This window comes from Silurus meridionalis, chromosome 19, assembly GCF_014805685.1.
Source record: "Silurus meridionalis isolate SWU-2019-XX chromosome 19, ASM1480568v1, whole genome shotgun sequence".
NCBI lineage: Eukaryota > Metazoa > Chordata > Actinopteri > Siluriformes > Siluridae > Silurus > Silurus meridionalis.
In genome coordinates this window covers 17,956,851-17,971,546 of record NC_060902.1, presented here as the reverse complement: position 1 = coordinate 17,971,546, position 14,696 = coordinate 17,956,851, and the positions used below count along the sequence as shown (strand labels likewise).

Here is a 14,696-nt window from a genome sequence, read left to right as displayed (position 1 = left end):
TGATATTGTACTTACAGCAGCACTAAAGTGAATAATGCTTATTAATCACAGGAGGAGCAGGCAAACACTCACCTGTCCAGGTACAGGAAAGTCCAGCATGAGATGGAAGAAGCTCAGGAGCGTGCTGACATTGCTGAATCCCAGGTCAACAAGCTGAGAGCCAAGAGTAGAGATGTTGGAAAGGTGAGGCAAAGTCATCTTTAAAAAAGAAAACGTCATAATCATCATGATTGCTAATACTTTTATTAAAAAATTATATCAAACAATTTTTAATTATTTGAACGACTTCAAAGATTTCCTCTAAGTGTTTTGATTTTATGTTTCCAAAGAGCAAAGAAGAATAAAGTTGAGACCAACCAGACAGCAACAAGCAAACATAAAATATGACTGACTTGTGATGTCTAATTTTGTATTAAATAAATCAAGCAAATGTAACAAACTGTCTTTTTTCTTTGTGTTAAGTGAGAGAACTTAAAAATAAAAAGCCCTGCTAGGGACCATCACATTACAAAAAGTACACAATACAAAATATTAGACATTATTTATTAAACTCTAGTTGTCTTTTACACATCACTCCAAGTAGGAACCTTGTAACTGGAGAGCACTTTTATAAATTTACTATAATAAACTACAAGTAAAGTCAATAAGGTGGTACAAAATGCATTATTATTTAAGCTCCGGTGATCTCTGCACATCCCTTTTAACTATAAGCACGACAACTGAGATTACAAATTTAATGGCTGCAACACAACTCAAAACAGTTGGGAAAGGGTAAATTTACCACTTTGTAGCATTACCTCTTCTATTAACTACAGCCCATATTTGTCTGGGAACTGAAAAGATCTGCTGCTGGAGTTTGGGAGAGAAATGTCCGATTTATGTTTGATACAAGATTCTGGCTGCTCAACAGTCCTGGGTCATCTTTGTTGTATTTTTCATTTTATGATGTACCAAATGTTTTAATTGGTGAAAGGTCTAAACTGCAGGCAGGCCAGTTTAGCACTTAGACTTTTCCACTACATGATATTTTAGCATTGTCTTACTAAAATATGCAATGTCCTCCATTGCCCGGATGGAAGCACATTCAATTAATTTTTATTTGTATTGCGCTTTTAACAATGAACATTGTCTTAAAGCAGCTTTACACAGATAATGTGGTGATAAAAATGAGCACAAAAAAGCACATGACTCTAAAACCTGTTTATACCTTCAAGCATTGATGTTGCCTTTCCAGATGTGAAAGATATGTAAAAGACCAATTCAGTAAACACTAATGCTCTCAAATGTTGGGCAATTTTATGAGTTGCTCAAAAGCTCCTGGTTCCATGACTCCATGACTGTATAAGACTGTAGAAAGAACATTACTTATATTCTTACGATTTATAATCACACTCTTGATATCACCCGAATGAGTAGGGGTTCCCTTTTTAAGTCTGGTTCCTCTCAAGTTTTCCTCCTCATAACATCTAAAGAAGTTTTTCCTTGCCACAGTCGCCATGGCTGCTCATCAGGGATAAACACACTTTGCTCACCTTAACTCTTAAATTCTGATCACTCTTAAATTCTGCAAAGCTGCTTTGAAACAATGTCCGTTGTGAAAAGCGCTATTGACAATGATTTTTGGAAATGTTTCCAGGCCCTTGAAGTAATTTCCATTACAGAAGCATGTATGTTCTTAAGGCAATGCCGCCTGCGGGCCTGAAGATCACACAGGCATCCAATACTGATTTATTTTATTAACAACTTACTTTTCCGGCCTATTGTTTGTTCATTGTGAATAGGGAGGAGGCATGTGATGATTCTTACCTATGTTAAATTATGTCTGTCTTAGAGCTGAGCAGCACAGAGGCACATGTGTGCATAAAAATACAATTGCTGAAAGCAAAAGTAGCATAATAAATTGTTAACACTAATGAAGATCCATTTTTGAGTTGCCCCACAACTGCCTCATTTCTAGTCCAACCCATAAAATAGTCACAATTATACTTGATTTTTGTAGCCCTTCAGTCAATCAGTCACAGCAGTATAATGACTCAGGTTTAAATGAACAGAGAAAACTGTGAGTAAACCACATAAAAATGTAATTAAGATAAAAACAAACACAAGCCATGAGCTTTTTATATAAACCAATTACATCAAGCACAGCAATTACAACATTTTAATCGTACAACTTGAACGCGTACTTTTAGATAGTTATACTGGACTGAAATTAACAGAGACACTTACTTCCAAGATCACTGCAGCTGGGAACTCTTCTGTAGCGTAAATAAACTTATTTATACTGCAATCTGAAGTACACAAAATTCTTGAGGCCACACTAGACCCCTAACAGGTTTCTAAATTTAAATTTATTCCTTATATGAACATTCTGCTTGTAATATTTTGTTTCATCATTTCACTTTATAAACTAATCACTTCTAAATTTCACTGACCTGTAAGCAACTGCCAAAACATATTATCTTTCTTTAAAAAGAACATTATGGTCAGTCACTGGTAATCAATCTTAGACTAAAAGTTGTGCCATTTTAATTTGATACACGGTTGGCACTGAAGAGCACTAAATGTTAGATCTCTTAAATCTTGCCATGTTTCCAAGTCAGGTCTAGGCATCTAAATAGTTTACGCTTATTCTAACAATACTCTTGTTAAAACAGGGCTTAAGCTCAAAGTACACTAAAGTTTATTTATTTTAAAATGAGGGTTTTTTTTTTTTTTTGGCAAATTTATTTTGCTAAAAGACTTTTGCTAACATTATTTAATGATTCTTCCACACAATATGTTGAACAACAGATGAACTCTAGGATAAATGACTGCTTGTGGATTACTGTCTACATGGATATTTTATATATCTGAAAATGATGCCACTGACCTTGAAAGTGAACACCAGAGAGACCTAAGTGCTTTTCCACATCCAACTTTAGTGCCTCTTCAATGCCAGAAATCCTAATTGAAGCAAAAACAATATAACTCGGCTCATAAACCTCATACAAATCACAAATTCGACACATTTTTAAGCAAAAAACAAAAAAACAAAAGTCCAGACATCATTATTTAAAGAATAATATACCTTTAAAAAAAAACTGTACAAAATATGAGATGTGAAAATAACAATAAAAAATTTTAATAAGTTCTGAGAAACCAAATGGAGACAGGTTTACGTGTAAATATTTATGCTAATGTTAATTTGTAAATTGTTCATTAATTATAATGTTAACTCTAATTTGAACAGCAAGAAGGAAAATTATTCATTAAATAAAGAAAACTGTATTTTATGAAGTAATCCTTAAAAGACAAACATCATTTGAAATGTTGCATAAAACAAAAATACATCGCATCAACTAATACAACATGGCCATTTATAGAGAGACAGTTCTGCTGAGTGAACGGTAATGCTGCTATATAACAGGCTCCCCCAAGGACTGAAGGAACCTCAAGCACCCAGCCAAGGTGAGAAAGTCTCCAGTCCAGTGCTGATGTTTCATATGTTTGAAAATGATCTTTGTGTTTGCATTGGATGAGTAAATGAATGTTTACTCTGTTTTTCCCCAGAGTTCACCATCTGCCAGCCAATCTACCATCTGCCAATTTCTCCTCTTAACATCGAACAAGGTACAGTGTAAAAAATTGTAATGTAGAAAAGTATTAAAAACATGCTTCATCTACATCAAGTTACTATTTATTGTGTCAGGCGATGTACAGAAATTGCATGGAAACCTTTTCAAGAAGCATATAATGTTTTGTAGGGGAAAGAGAAATGCTAAATCCTGTGATGGAAAAAACAGACACCTGATGTCAGGATTAATACTGTGATTTAAGTAAATTTGTTTAATAATACAAATACAAAGTTAATATTTAAGTCAAACCTGGCAAAATATATTTATATATCCAATACACAGACTGTTATTTACTTCATTCAGAGTAAAAGGCAAATTTTTTTATAATTTGACTCCACAGTAACCTGCCACCATGGGAGATGGTGAAATGGAATGCTTCGGCCCGGCGGCCATCTACCTCCGCAAACCGGAAAAAGAGAGGATTGAGGCTCAGAACAAACCTTTTGATGCCAAAACAGCCGTCTTTGTGGTCGATGCCGCAGAGATGTACCTCAAGGGTACACTGAAGAGTAAAGAGGGGGGCAAAGCCACCGTAGAAACTCTGGAAAGCAAAAAAGTGAGTGTAAAGATAATTGACCCATTTAACAGTGTCTGGACTAAGGTTTTAAAATTCCTGAATTTTTAAGACTGGAAACTTTCTATGGGAGGAAATGAGAATAAACTGGGATGCAAACTGGGATACATGCAATAAGCATTCCTCCATAACATAAAATCATTTCTTAAATTCTGCACATAAAATAATGTCAAAAATGTCAATCCTGGAGAAAATCTCACATAAATTACATGAATATGACACATTTATGCTTAAAACTTCCTTGTTATGTGTGTGAACTATTGTACAACAAAACTATACTAAAAATTAAATGAAAGTAAAAAATGTAATTTGTAAAATCTGTATTAGTTTGCATGCATCTTAAATTATTAACTAACAAAATGTTTATATTAATGTTTGTATATAAAAATTATAATTAATTCCTGCAAGTTTCCAACTTGGAGAATTTTCAAAATTCCACAGAGGAAGTTCCCATGGAAAGTTCCTATAAATTTTCCGCCCCTTTGCAACACTAGTCAGAATTCTACATTTACTGCACACTCCTACGTAAGTGACCATTAAATGTGCTTTATCACTGATATTTTATAGACTGTCACCGTTAAGGAAGATGAAATCTTTCCAATGAATCCTCCAAAATACGACAAAATGGAGGACATGGCCATGATGACCCACCTCAGTGAACCTGCTGTGCTGTTTAACCTCAAAGAGCGTTACGCAGCATGGATGATCTACGTAAGTTAAACAAAGAATGACTTAATTTTTAAAGAGAAATATGAGAGTGACGACACTAATGATTAACATTTCTCTGGACGCTTCTTCAGACCTACTCAGGGTTGTTCTGCGTCACTGTGAACCCCTACAAGTGGCTCCCAGTGTATGACGCTGTCGTTGTGACCGGATACAGAGGCAAAAAGAGGATTGAAGCCCCACCTCACATCTTCTCCATCTCTGATAACGCCTATCAGTTCATGCACACTGGTACGATATTCTTTATGATTCTCTATCTAACTATTTGTTACTGTATGAATAATTCAGTGCCTTATACAAAATGCTGAATTAATTCTTCAACACCTTTAGATCGTGAGAACCAGTCCGTCCTGATTACGTAAGTCAAAACCTCTTCTTAAAAATGAGTCACTTCTAATAATCACAGAGCTTTATCTCTAGATACATGCACATGCACTGAACTACTGTTCACACCTGGTTCTCCTTTTCTACCCCCAGTGGAGAATCTGGTGCAGGAAAGACTGTGAACACAAAACGTGTCATTCAGTACTTTGCAATGGTTGCCGTGACTGGCAAGAAGGCGGCAGAACCAGCTGCTGGCAAAATAAAGGTGAGAGAAAAACTACTACTGCTGTGTGACAGAATCAGACCTCAGACTCCTCACTAAATACCTGCCATCATCACTAGGGTTCACTGGAAGACCAAATTATTGCAGCCAACCCCCTGCTGGAGGCTTACGGTAATGCCAAGACTGTGAGAAATGACAACTCCTCTCGTTTTGTAAGTTCACATATACTGGAAATATATATATATATATATATATATATATATATATATATATATATATATATATATATATATATATATATATATATATATATATATATATATATATATATATATATATATATATATATATATATATGAGAGAGAGAGAGAGAGAGAGAGAGATATTGTGGTATGCAGTCATGTGACAGAAATGTACATTTCATGTGTTTTATATATATATATATATATATATATATATATATATATATATATATATATATATATATATATATATATATTCTTTAATTTATAGGGTAAATTCATCAGAATTCACTTCGGCCAAACTGGCAAGCTGGCATCAGCTGATATTGAAACATGTAAGTTTGAACAATTCTAACAATATTCTTGTGTATTACTGAGAGTTTCTTAAATCATTTAGATTTACAAAATAGTATTCAAATCACTTGAATAGAAACCAGTATTTTGCTTCTATCTAAAAGGTGATTATGTTAATGCATTTTACTTACTAATGGAGAAGCCATAATAACTAGATGATAATGTAGAGGTGGCACTAAAGAACGATGGGAAACTTGTTCGATTGAACAATTATGCAGTTCAAAATGTAGAAAGTGCACGCACATCTGTCAATATCATTCAAAGATGTCGATCTGATTAATGATCACATTTCTAAATATTCTTAAATAAATGCTTGTTTATTATGTATGAAATGCTTGTAAACAGATCTGCTGGAAAAGTCAAGAGTCACTTTCCAGCTGTCTGCTGAGAGAAGCTACCACATTTTCTACCAGCTCATGACTGGACACAAACCCGAGCTGCTTGGTAAGAAATCTCATGTACTGCAATGTTACTAAAATCCCTGCATGTTAGTTTAAAGAACAGATTTGTGTAAATGACAATGAATTATTTTATCCTTGTACAGAGGCACTGCTCATCACCACCAACCCTTATGATTACCCAATGATCAGCCAGGGTGAAATCACAGTCAAGAGCATCGATGATGTGGAGGAGTTCATTGCCACAGATGTAGGAAGAAATGATTTTATAAACATGTTTGTGTGTGTTAATTTAAAAGATAACATGACCAATCTCTTCTTTTCATCACACAGACTGCCATTGACATTCTTGGATTCAATGCTGATGAGAAATTTAACATCTACAAGCTGACCGGTGCTGTGATGCATCATGGCAACATGAAGTTCAAGCAGAAGCAGAGAGAGGAGCAGGCTGAGCCTGATGGCACTGAAAGTACAATAAAATAAAATAAATTATTACCCAGTCTGTAAATATATAAAGTAGTAAATGTATGCTATGTGTGATATTAAAGACAATCTTCTCTCCACACATCAGTTGCTGATAAAATCGCCTACCTTCTGGGCCTGAACTCAGCTGACATGCTGAAAGCTTTGTGTTACCCCAGAGTCAAAGTCGGAAACGAGTTTGTGACCAAAGGCCAGACTGTACCACAGGTAACGTACCATTAGTGAATACAAGAAATTTTAATTCAAGTTTGAGTTTTCACCTGACAAATAAACAATCATGGATTATACTTTCAGGTGAACAATTCCGTGTCTGCTCTCTGCAAGTCCATCTATGAGAAAATGTTCTTGTGGATGGTCATTCGTATCAATGAGATGTTGGACACAAAGCAGCAAAGGCAGTACTTCATCGGTGTGCTGGACATCGCTGGATTTGAGATCTTTGATGTAAATAAATGTTTTCCTCCATGATATGTGCTCTGATGGATTGTGCAATACTTTGACAATGTCTAATCTATTGTTACACTCTAACAGTACAACAGCTTGGAGCAGCTCTGCATTAACTTCACAAATGAGAAACTGCAACAGTTTTTCAACCACCACATGTTCGTGCTGGAACAAGAGGAGTACAAGAAAGAAGGTATCGAGTGGGAGTTCATTGACTTTGGTATGGACTTGGCTGCCTGCATTGAGCTTATTGAGAAGGTAAGTTATTGTGGTGTCAGTACAATTAATGTCATCAATAAAATAATCATACTTTTACCACTAATACTCCAGTGATCTCCTATGAAAAATCTGTCACCAACAGCCAATGGGCATCTTCTCCATCCTTGAAGAGGAGTGCATGTTCCCCAAGGCTACAGACATGTCTTTCAAGAACAAACTTCATGACCAGCACCTTGGCAAATGCAATGCCTTCCAGAAGCCAAAGCCTGGCAAAGGCAAAGCTGAGGCTCACTTCTCCCTGGTGCACTACGCCGGCACTGTGGACTACAACATTACCGGCTGGTTGGACAAGAACAAGGACCCACTGAACGACTCTGTTGTACAGCTGTACCAGAAGTCAGCGAACAAACTGCTGTGCCACCTTTATGCAGCCCATGGTGCCGATGGTAAGAGCAACATTTATAGATATGAACTATTACTGCTGATAAACTGCAGCTGAAATGTGCTGTTTCTGATATAAACTTGTACATATATAAAGCAAAGAATATCAATACACTTTAACTCTGATGTGCAGCTGATGCTGGAAAGAAGGCTGGCAAAAAGAAGGGTGGTTCCTTCCAGACAGTGTCTGCATTGTTTAGGGTAAATGTTTCAGATTATTGGTGTGAATATACAGTGCAAAATCTATGCAATGACTGACTTATGATGTGTGACATCTACAGGAGAACTTGGGCAAGCTGATGAGCAACTTGAGGAGCACTCACCCTCACTTTGTGCGTTGCTTGATTCCAAATGAGTCCAAGACTCCAGGTCGGTTCTCTTCTCATTTTCCTACATTTATAATGAATAATTAAACAGCATCATAACTATGCACTGAACTGGAACCTCTAGGTCTGATGGAGAACTTCCTGGTCATCCACCAGTTGAGGTGTAATGGTGTGCTGGAGGGTATCAGAATCTGCAGAAAGGGATTCCCCAGCAGGATCCTCTATGGTGACTTCAAACAGAGGTCATCTGAATTTTAAATATAATTGATGCTAATTGTAAAACACCTCAAAATACCTTCAGTTCTACACATGAGTTGTGGGCAAACACATGAAAATATGTACATTATATATTGTGTAATAAATATATCATTTTAGATACAAAGTCTTGAATGCCAGCGTCATCCCAGAGGGACAGTTCATTGACAACAAGAAAGCTTCAGAGAAACTCTTGGGCTCCATTGATGTGGATCATACACAGTACAAGTTTGGACACACCAAGGTTTGTAGTTTTGTCAGAACAAAAGTATTATTGTTGGTACTAAAAACACTCTGATTATCTGATTTCTAGAAAAATGCAAATAAAAGGAAAATTTACCTTTTAAATGTACATAAATAATAAGTATTAAAATACTTATTTTACATTTCCGTTGTAGAATTTCCTTAAATAAAGGATCTGATTATCTTTCTGTACTTGCAGGTGTTCTTCAAAGCCGGTCTGCTGGGAACCCTTGAGGAGTTGCGAGATGAAAAACTAGCCAATCTGGTGACCATGACTCAGGCTTTGTGCCGTGGCTACCTCATGAGGAGGGAGTTTTCCAAGATGATGGAGAGGAGGTATGTTTAGATGACAAAAGATGGAACACATGGACAAACCAAGTACAGAAACATACCATAGGTGACCTAATTCATCTTAAATTCCAGGGAATCCATCTATTCCATCCAATACAACATCCGCTCATTCATGAATGTGAAACATTGGCCATGGATGAAGTTGTACTTCAAGATCAAGCCTCTTCTCAAGACTGCAGAGACTGAGAAGGAAATGGCATCCATGAAGGAGAACTTTGAGAAAATGAAGGAGGACTTGGCAAAAGCACTGGCTAGGAAGAAAGAGCTTGAGGAGAAGATGGTTTCTCTGCAACAGGAGAAAAATGACCTGCAACTAGCAGTAGCCTCTGTAAGTTTCTATACAAAGTTTAAGTTCATTTCTAATAAAATTTGAAAAATATTTATTATATTAAAAACCTACATTAACAGGAATCAGAGAGCCTTTCTGATGCTGAGGAAAGATGTGAGCAACTCATCAAAAGCAAGATCCAGCTTGAAGCTAAGCTCAAGGAGACAAACGAGAGACTGGAGGATGAGGAGGAAATCAATGCTGAGCTGACTGCCAAGAAGAGGAAACTGGAGGATGAGTGCTCTGAGCTGAAGAAGGACATTGATGACCTGGAGCTCACCTTGGCCAAAGTGGAGAAGGAGAAACATGCCACCGAGAACAAGGTTTGTGTGTTGCACTGTAAATTAACAGATGCTACACACTGTACTATTGATACAGTCACTAATTCCAGACTGTAACTATGGTTAGATGCTTTACACTCCACTGTTGTGGATCTGAGTGATAGTAATTGAGATTAGGAAATTACTTACTAAAGATAAGAAAGTGCTACTCTTATCTTCCACAAAAAACATGTAGGTAATGATTACAGAAAACATATATTTAATAAAAAAGAAATACAAGTATACAGGTAGTAATATGGTCATCTGAAATTCTTTCACACAGGTGAAGAACCTCACTGAAGAGATGGCATCTTTGGATGAGAACATTGCCAAGCTCACTAAGGAGAAGAAAGCCCTCCAAGAGGCACACCAGCAGACTCTGGATGATCTCCAGGCAGAGGAAGACAAAGTCAACACTCTGACCAAATCCAAGACCAAGCTTGAACAACAAGTTGATGATGTAAATATCCATACTGTAATTCATAAAAGGTTCAGCAGTTATGATTATCAGGTGTTTTAATAAGATGCATTATCAAATTTAGCTTGAAGGTTCTCTAGAACAAGAGAAGAAGCTGCGTATGGACCTTGAGAGAGCCAAGAGAAAGCTTGAAGGTGACTTGAAACTGGCCCAAGAGTCCATAATGGACCTGGAGAACGAAAAGCAGCAGTCTGATGAGAAGATCAAGAAGTGAGTGGGTCTTACAATGATAAAGCAACAAATACAAATCTGTTTATAAAAATATTTACATGTTACTTTTCCCATTTCATCAAAACAGGAAGGACTTTGAAACAAGTCAACTTCTGAGCAAGATTGAAGATGAACAGACCCTGGGTGCCCAGCTTCAGAAAAAGATTAAAGAGCTCCAGGTACTTCTTTTGTGAGAAACAATAATATTCAGGCTTGTAGAGGAAAATTCAAATGTCTAAAAAAAATAATAAAAATCCTGATTTCAGGCTCGCATTGAAGAGCTGGAGGAAGAAATCGAGGCTGAGCGTGCAGCTCGTGCTAAAGTTGAGAAGCAGAGAGCTGATCTCTCCAGGGAACTTGAGGAGATCAGTGAGAGGCTGGAGGAAGCTGGAGGTGCCACCGCTGCTCAGATTGAGATGAACAAGAAGCGCGAGGCCGAGTTCCAGAAACTGCGTCGTGATCTGGAAGAATCCACTCTGCAGCATGAAGCTACAGCTGCTGCACTCCGCAAGAAACAAGCTGACAGTGTTGCTGAGCTCGGAGAGCAGATCGACAACCTTCAGCGTGTCAAACAGAAGCTGGAGAAGGAGAAGAGTGAATATAAAATGGAGATCGATGATCTCTCCAGTAACATGGAAGCTGTGGCCAAATCAAAGGTATTTGACATTAAAATCTCATCATCCTGGTTAACTTCATCTAAAGCCTGAAGTGTCTTAAGGTTCTGAGTCAACAACAATTGGAGATACATTCACAGGCAGAAAGGACGTGTTTTACTACATTTAAATATATCTGCATTATATACGTACGCTTCTCTTTCCAGGCTAACCTAGAAAAGATGTGCCGCACCGTAGAGGACCAGCTGAGTGAACTCAAAGCTAAGAATGATGAACATGTTCGTCAACTCAATGACATCAGCACACAAAAAGCCCGCCTTCAGACTGAGAATGGTACGTTAAATCACGATAAAGCGGAGAATCCTGAAATCACACGATCAGTTTTAGTAACATAATTCACACTCCTGTTAAAGGTGAATTCAGCCGTCAGCTGGAGGAGAAAGAAGCACTTGTTTCTCAGCTGACCAGAGGAAAACAAGCTTACACTCAGCAGATCGAGGAACTCAAAAGACATATCGAGGAAGAAGTCAAGGTAGAACACACACAGTTTGATGCAACTCTGACAAATGGTATAATAAGAACAATATGAACACTAACAAGAAAAACATTTACTTCTAGGCAAAGAACGCTCTGGCTCATGCTGTCCAATCAGCTCGTCACGACTGTGATCTTCTCAGAGAGCAGTTTGAGGAAGAGCAGGAGGCCAAGGCTGAGCTTCAGCGTTCAATGTCAAAGGCCAACAGTGAGGTGGCTCAATGGAGAACCAAATATGAGACTGATGCCATCCAGCGTACAGAGGAGCTTGAGGAGGCCAAGTAAGAACACATAAGATATGGTTTTATGGAAAAATGATGCCCTTACACATTATCAGTGATGCAAACCAAACTTTGTTATCCACCTAGGAAAAAGCTTGCTCAGCGCCTCCAAGAGGCTGAGGAAACCATTGAAGCCGTGAACTCCAAATGTGCTTCTCTGGAGAAGACCAAGCAGAGACTGCAGGGTGAAGTGGAGGACCTCATGATTGATGTTGAGCGATCCAACGCCCTGGCTGCTAACCTCGACAAGAAACAGAGGAACTTTGACAAGGTCTAGAATCAGTCACCTGAATGTCGTGTACAAGACAATGCTGATCTGTACAAGTAGCATAGTATGTAACTGTCCTCCATATTCTCAGGTCTTGGCAGAATGGAAGCAGAAGTTTGAGGAAGGTCAGGCTGAACTGGAGGGAGCTCAGAAAGAAGCTCGTTCTCTCAGTACTGAACTCTTTAAGATGAAGAACTCATATGAAGAAGCTCTTGATCATCTCGAGACCCTGAAGAGAGAGAACAAGAATCTGCAGCGTATGTAACCCAAACAAAACTGCATTTTCTATTACTTACTGAATTTTACTAAAGCACAAGTATCCAAAACATTCACCTGAAATGTTTCTTCTGCAGATGAGATCTCTGACTTGACTGAACAGATTGGAGAGACTGGAAAGACCATTCATGAGCTGGAGAAGGCAAAGAAGACAGTGGAAACTGAGAAATCAGAAATCCAGACTGCTCTTGAGGAAGCTGAGGTTACTATACATAACTGCAACAAGTAGAAATAAAGTACAACTGGATCTGCATCATATTGAACATTGAACATATTTTTCAGGGTACACTTGAACATGAAGAGTCCAAGATCCTTCGTGTCCAGCTTGAGCTCAACCAGGTTAAGAGTGAAATAGACAGGAAACTGGCTGAGAAAGATGAGGAGATGGAGCAGATCAAGAGAAACAGCCAGAGGGTGATTGAGTCCATGCAGACTACTCTGGACTCTGAGGTTAGGAGCAGGAATGATGCTTTGAGGGTCAAGAAGAAGATGGAGGGTGATCTGAATGAGATGGAGATTCAGCTGAGCCATGCCAACCGCCAGGCAGCTGAAGCCCAGAAACAGCTCAGGAATGTCCAAGGACAGCTCAAGGTCTGCCTTAAGTTTTATTTTTATTTACAAGTTTTCTTTCGTTTCATATGATAAAAATGTAGTCAAATTGATATCCACTGTCACACCAGGATGCCCAACTGCACCTTGATGAGGCTGTCAGAGGACAAGAAGACATGAAGGAGCAGGTGGCCATGGTGGAGCGCAGGAATAACCTGATGCTGGCAGAGATTGAGGAACTGAGAGTTGCACTGGAGCAGACAGAAAGAGGCCGCAAAGTGGCTGAACAGGAGCTGGTTGATGCCAGTGAGCGTGTGGCACTGCTGCACTCTCAGGTTTGTTCCTACAACAAACTTTGGTGCCGATTTTACATTTTATGTACAATTATCCTAATGTTTTATTTTTATTTTCTAAACAACAGAACACCAGTCTAATCAACACCAAGAAGAAGCTTGAGGGTGATCTGGTGCAGGTACAAGGTGAGGTGGATGATACCATCCAGGAGGCCAGGAATGCTGAGGAGAAGGCCAAGAAGGCCATCACAGATGTGAGTGTTCATAAATACTTTTTTACCAATGTCCTTTACAAATGCTTGAAATGTAATCCTGACATGTTTATGACCCACTCGATAGGCTGCTATGATGGCTGAAGAGCTAAAGAAAGAGCAGGATACCAGTTCTCACCTGGAGAGGATGAAGAAGAACCTTGAGATTACCGTCAAAGATCTGCAGCACCGTCTGGATGAAGCTGAGAATCTTGCCATGAAGGGTGGAAAGAAGCAGCTCCAGAAACTGGAATCCAGGGTAAGTTGCAGTATTTAAACCAGTTAAGAAAAGCGTGAATATATTTTGTTAGAAAGTTTTCTAAAAATGTAAGGTCTGATCTAGGTGCGTGAACTGGAGAGTGAGGTCGAAGCCGAGCAGAGACGTGGCGTTGAAGCCGTTAAAGGAGTCCGTAAATATGAGAGGAGAGTGAAGGAACTCACCTACCAGGTACATAATATATTTACCACCATACAGTCCATATGAAGAAAAACAATGAAACTAAACAAATCCTAAATAAACATCAACTATTGCAGACTGAGGAGGATAAGAAGAACGTGAATAGACTGCAGGACCTTGTGGATAAACTGCAGCTGAAAGTAAAGGCCTACAAGAGGCAGGCTGAGGAAGCTGTAAGTGTGTCACTATGTACTGATATACATGCTGATATTGTACTTACAGCAGCACTAAAGTGAATAATGCTTATTAATCACAGGAGGAGCAGGCAAACACTCACCTGTCCAGGTACAGGAAAGTCCAGCATGAGATGGAAGAAGCTCAGGAGCGTGCTGACATTGCTGAATCCCAGGTCAACAAGCTGAGAACCAAGAGCAGAGATGTTGGAAAGGTATGTAGTTAGTTCAATCATAATTTTCACATTTTTGTTATTCTGCATTTATAATGAGAAAAGGTATTTATATTGTATTTATATAACTCAATTTTTTTCTTTATAATTTTAGAGCAAGGAGTTGGCTGAATAAAGGATGAAGACAGGACAAGATAAGACAAGACAACAATCATATAATATGCCATTGTTTTTGTCTTTGCTTGAACTTCAATAAATTCTGTAAACTTGA

At 38.2% G+C, this 14,696-nt stretch overlaps 1 long non-coding RNA gene and 2 pseudogenes across 1 annotated transcript; 2 read left to right on the top strand and 1 right to left on the bottom strand.

Moving 5' to 3' along the window:
* LOC124402441 overlaps positions 1-435 on the top strand; it is a 9,538-nt pseudogene extending 9,103 nt beyond the window's left edge.
* On the bottom strand, positions 84-4,158 carry LOC124402465. The gene is made up of 3 exons (XR_006928736.1): positions 4,055-4,158; positions 2,870-2,943; positions 84-198 (listed from the first exon to the last, which is right to left on the bottom strand). It is a non-coding gene; the product is annotated as an uncharacterized LOC124402465 (long non-coding RNA).
* On the top strand, positions 3,955-14,696 carry LOC124402459 (annotated as a pseudogene).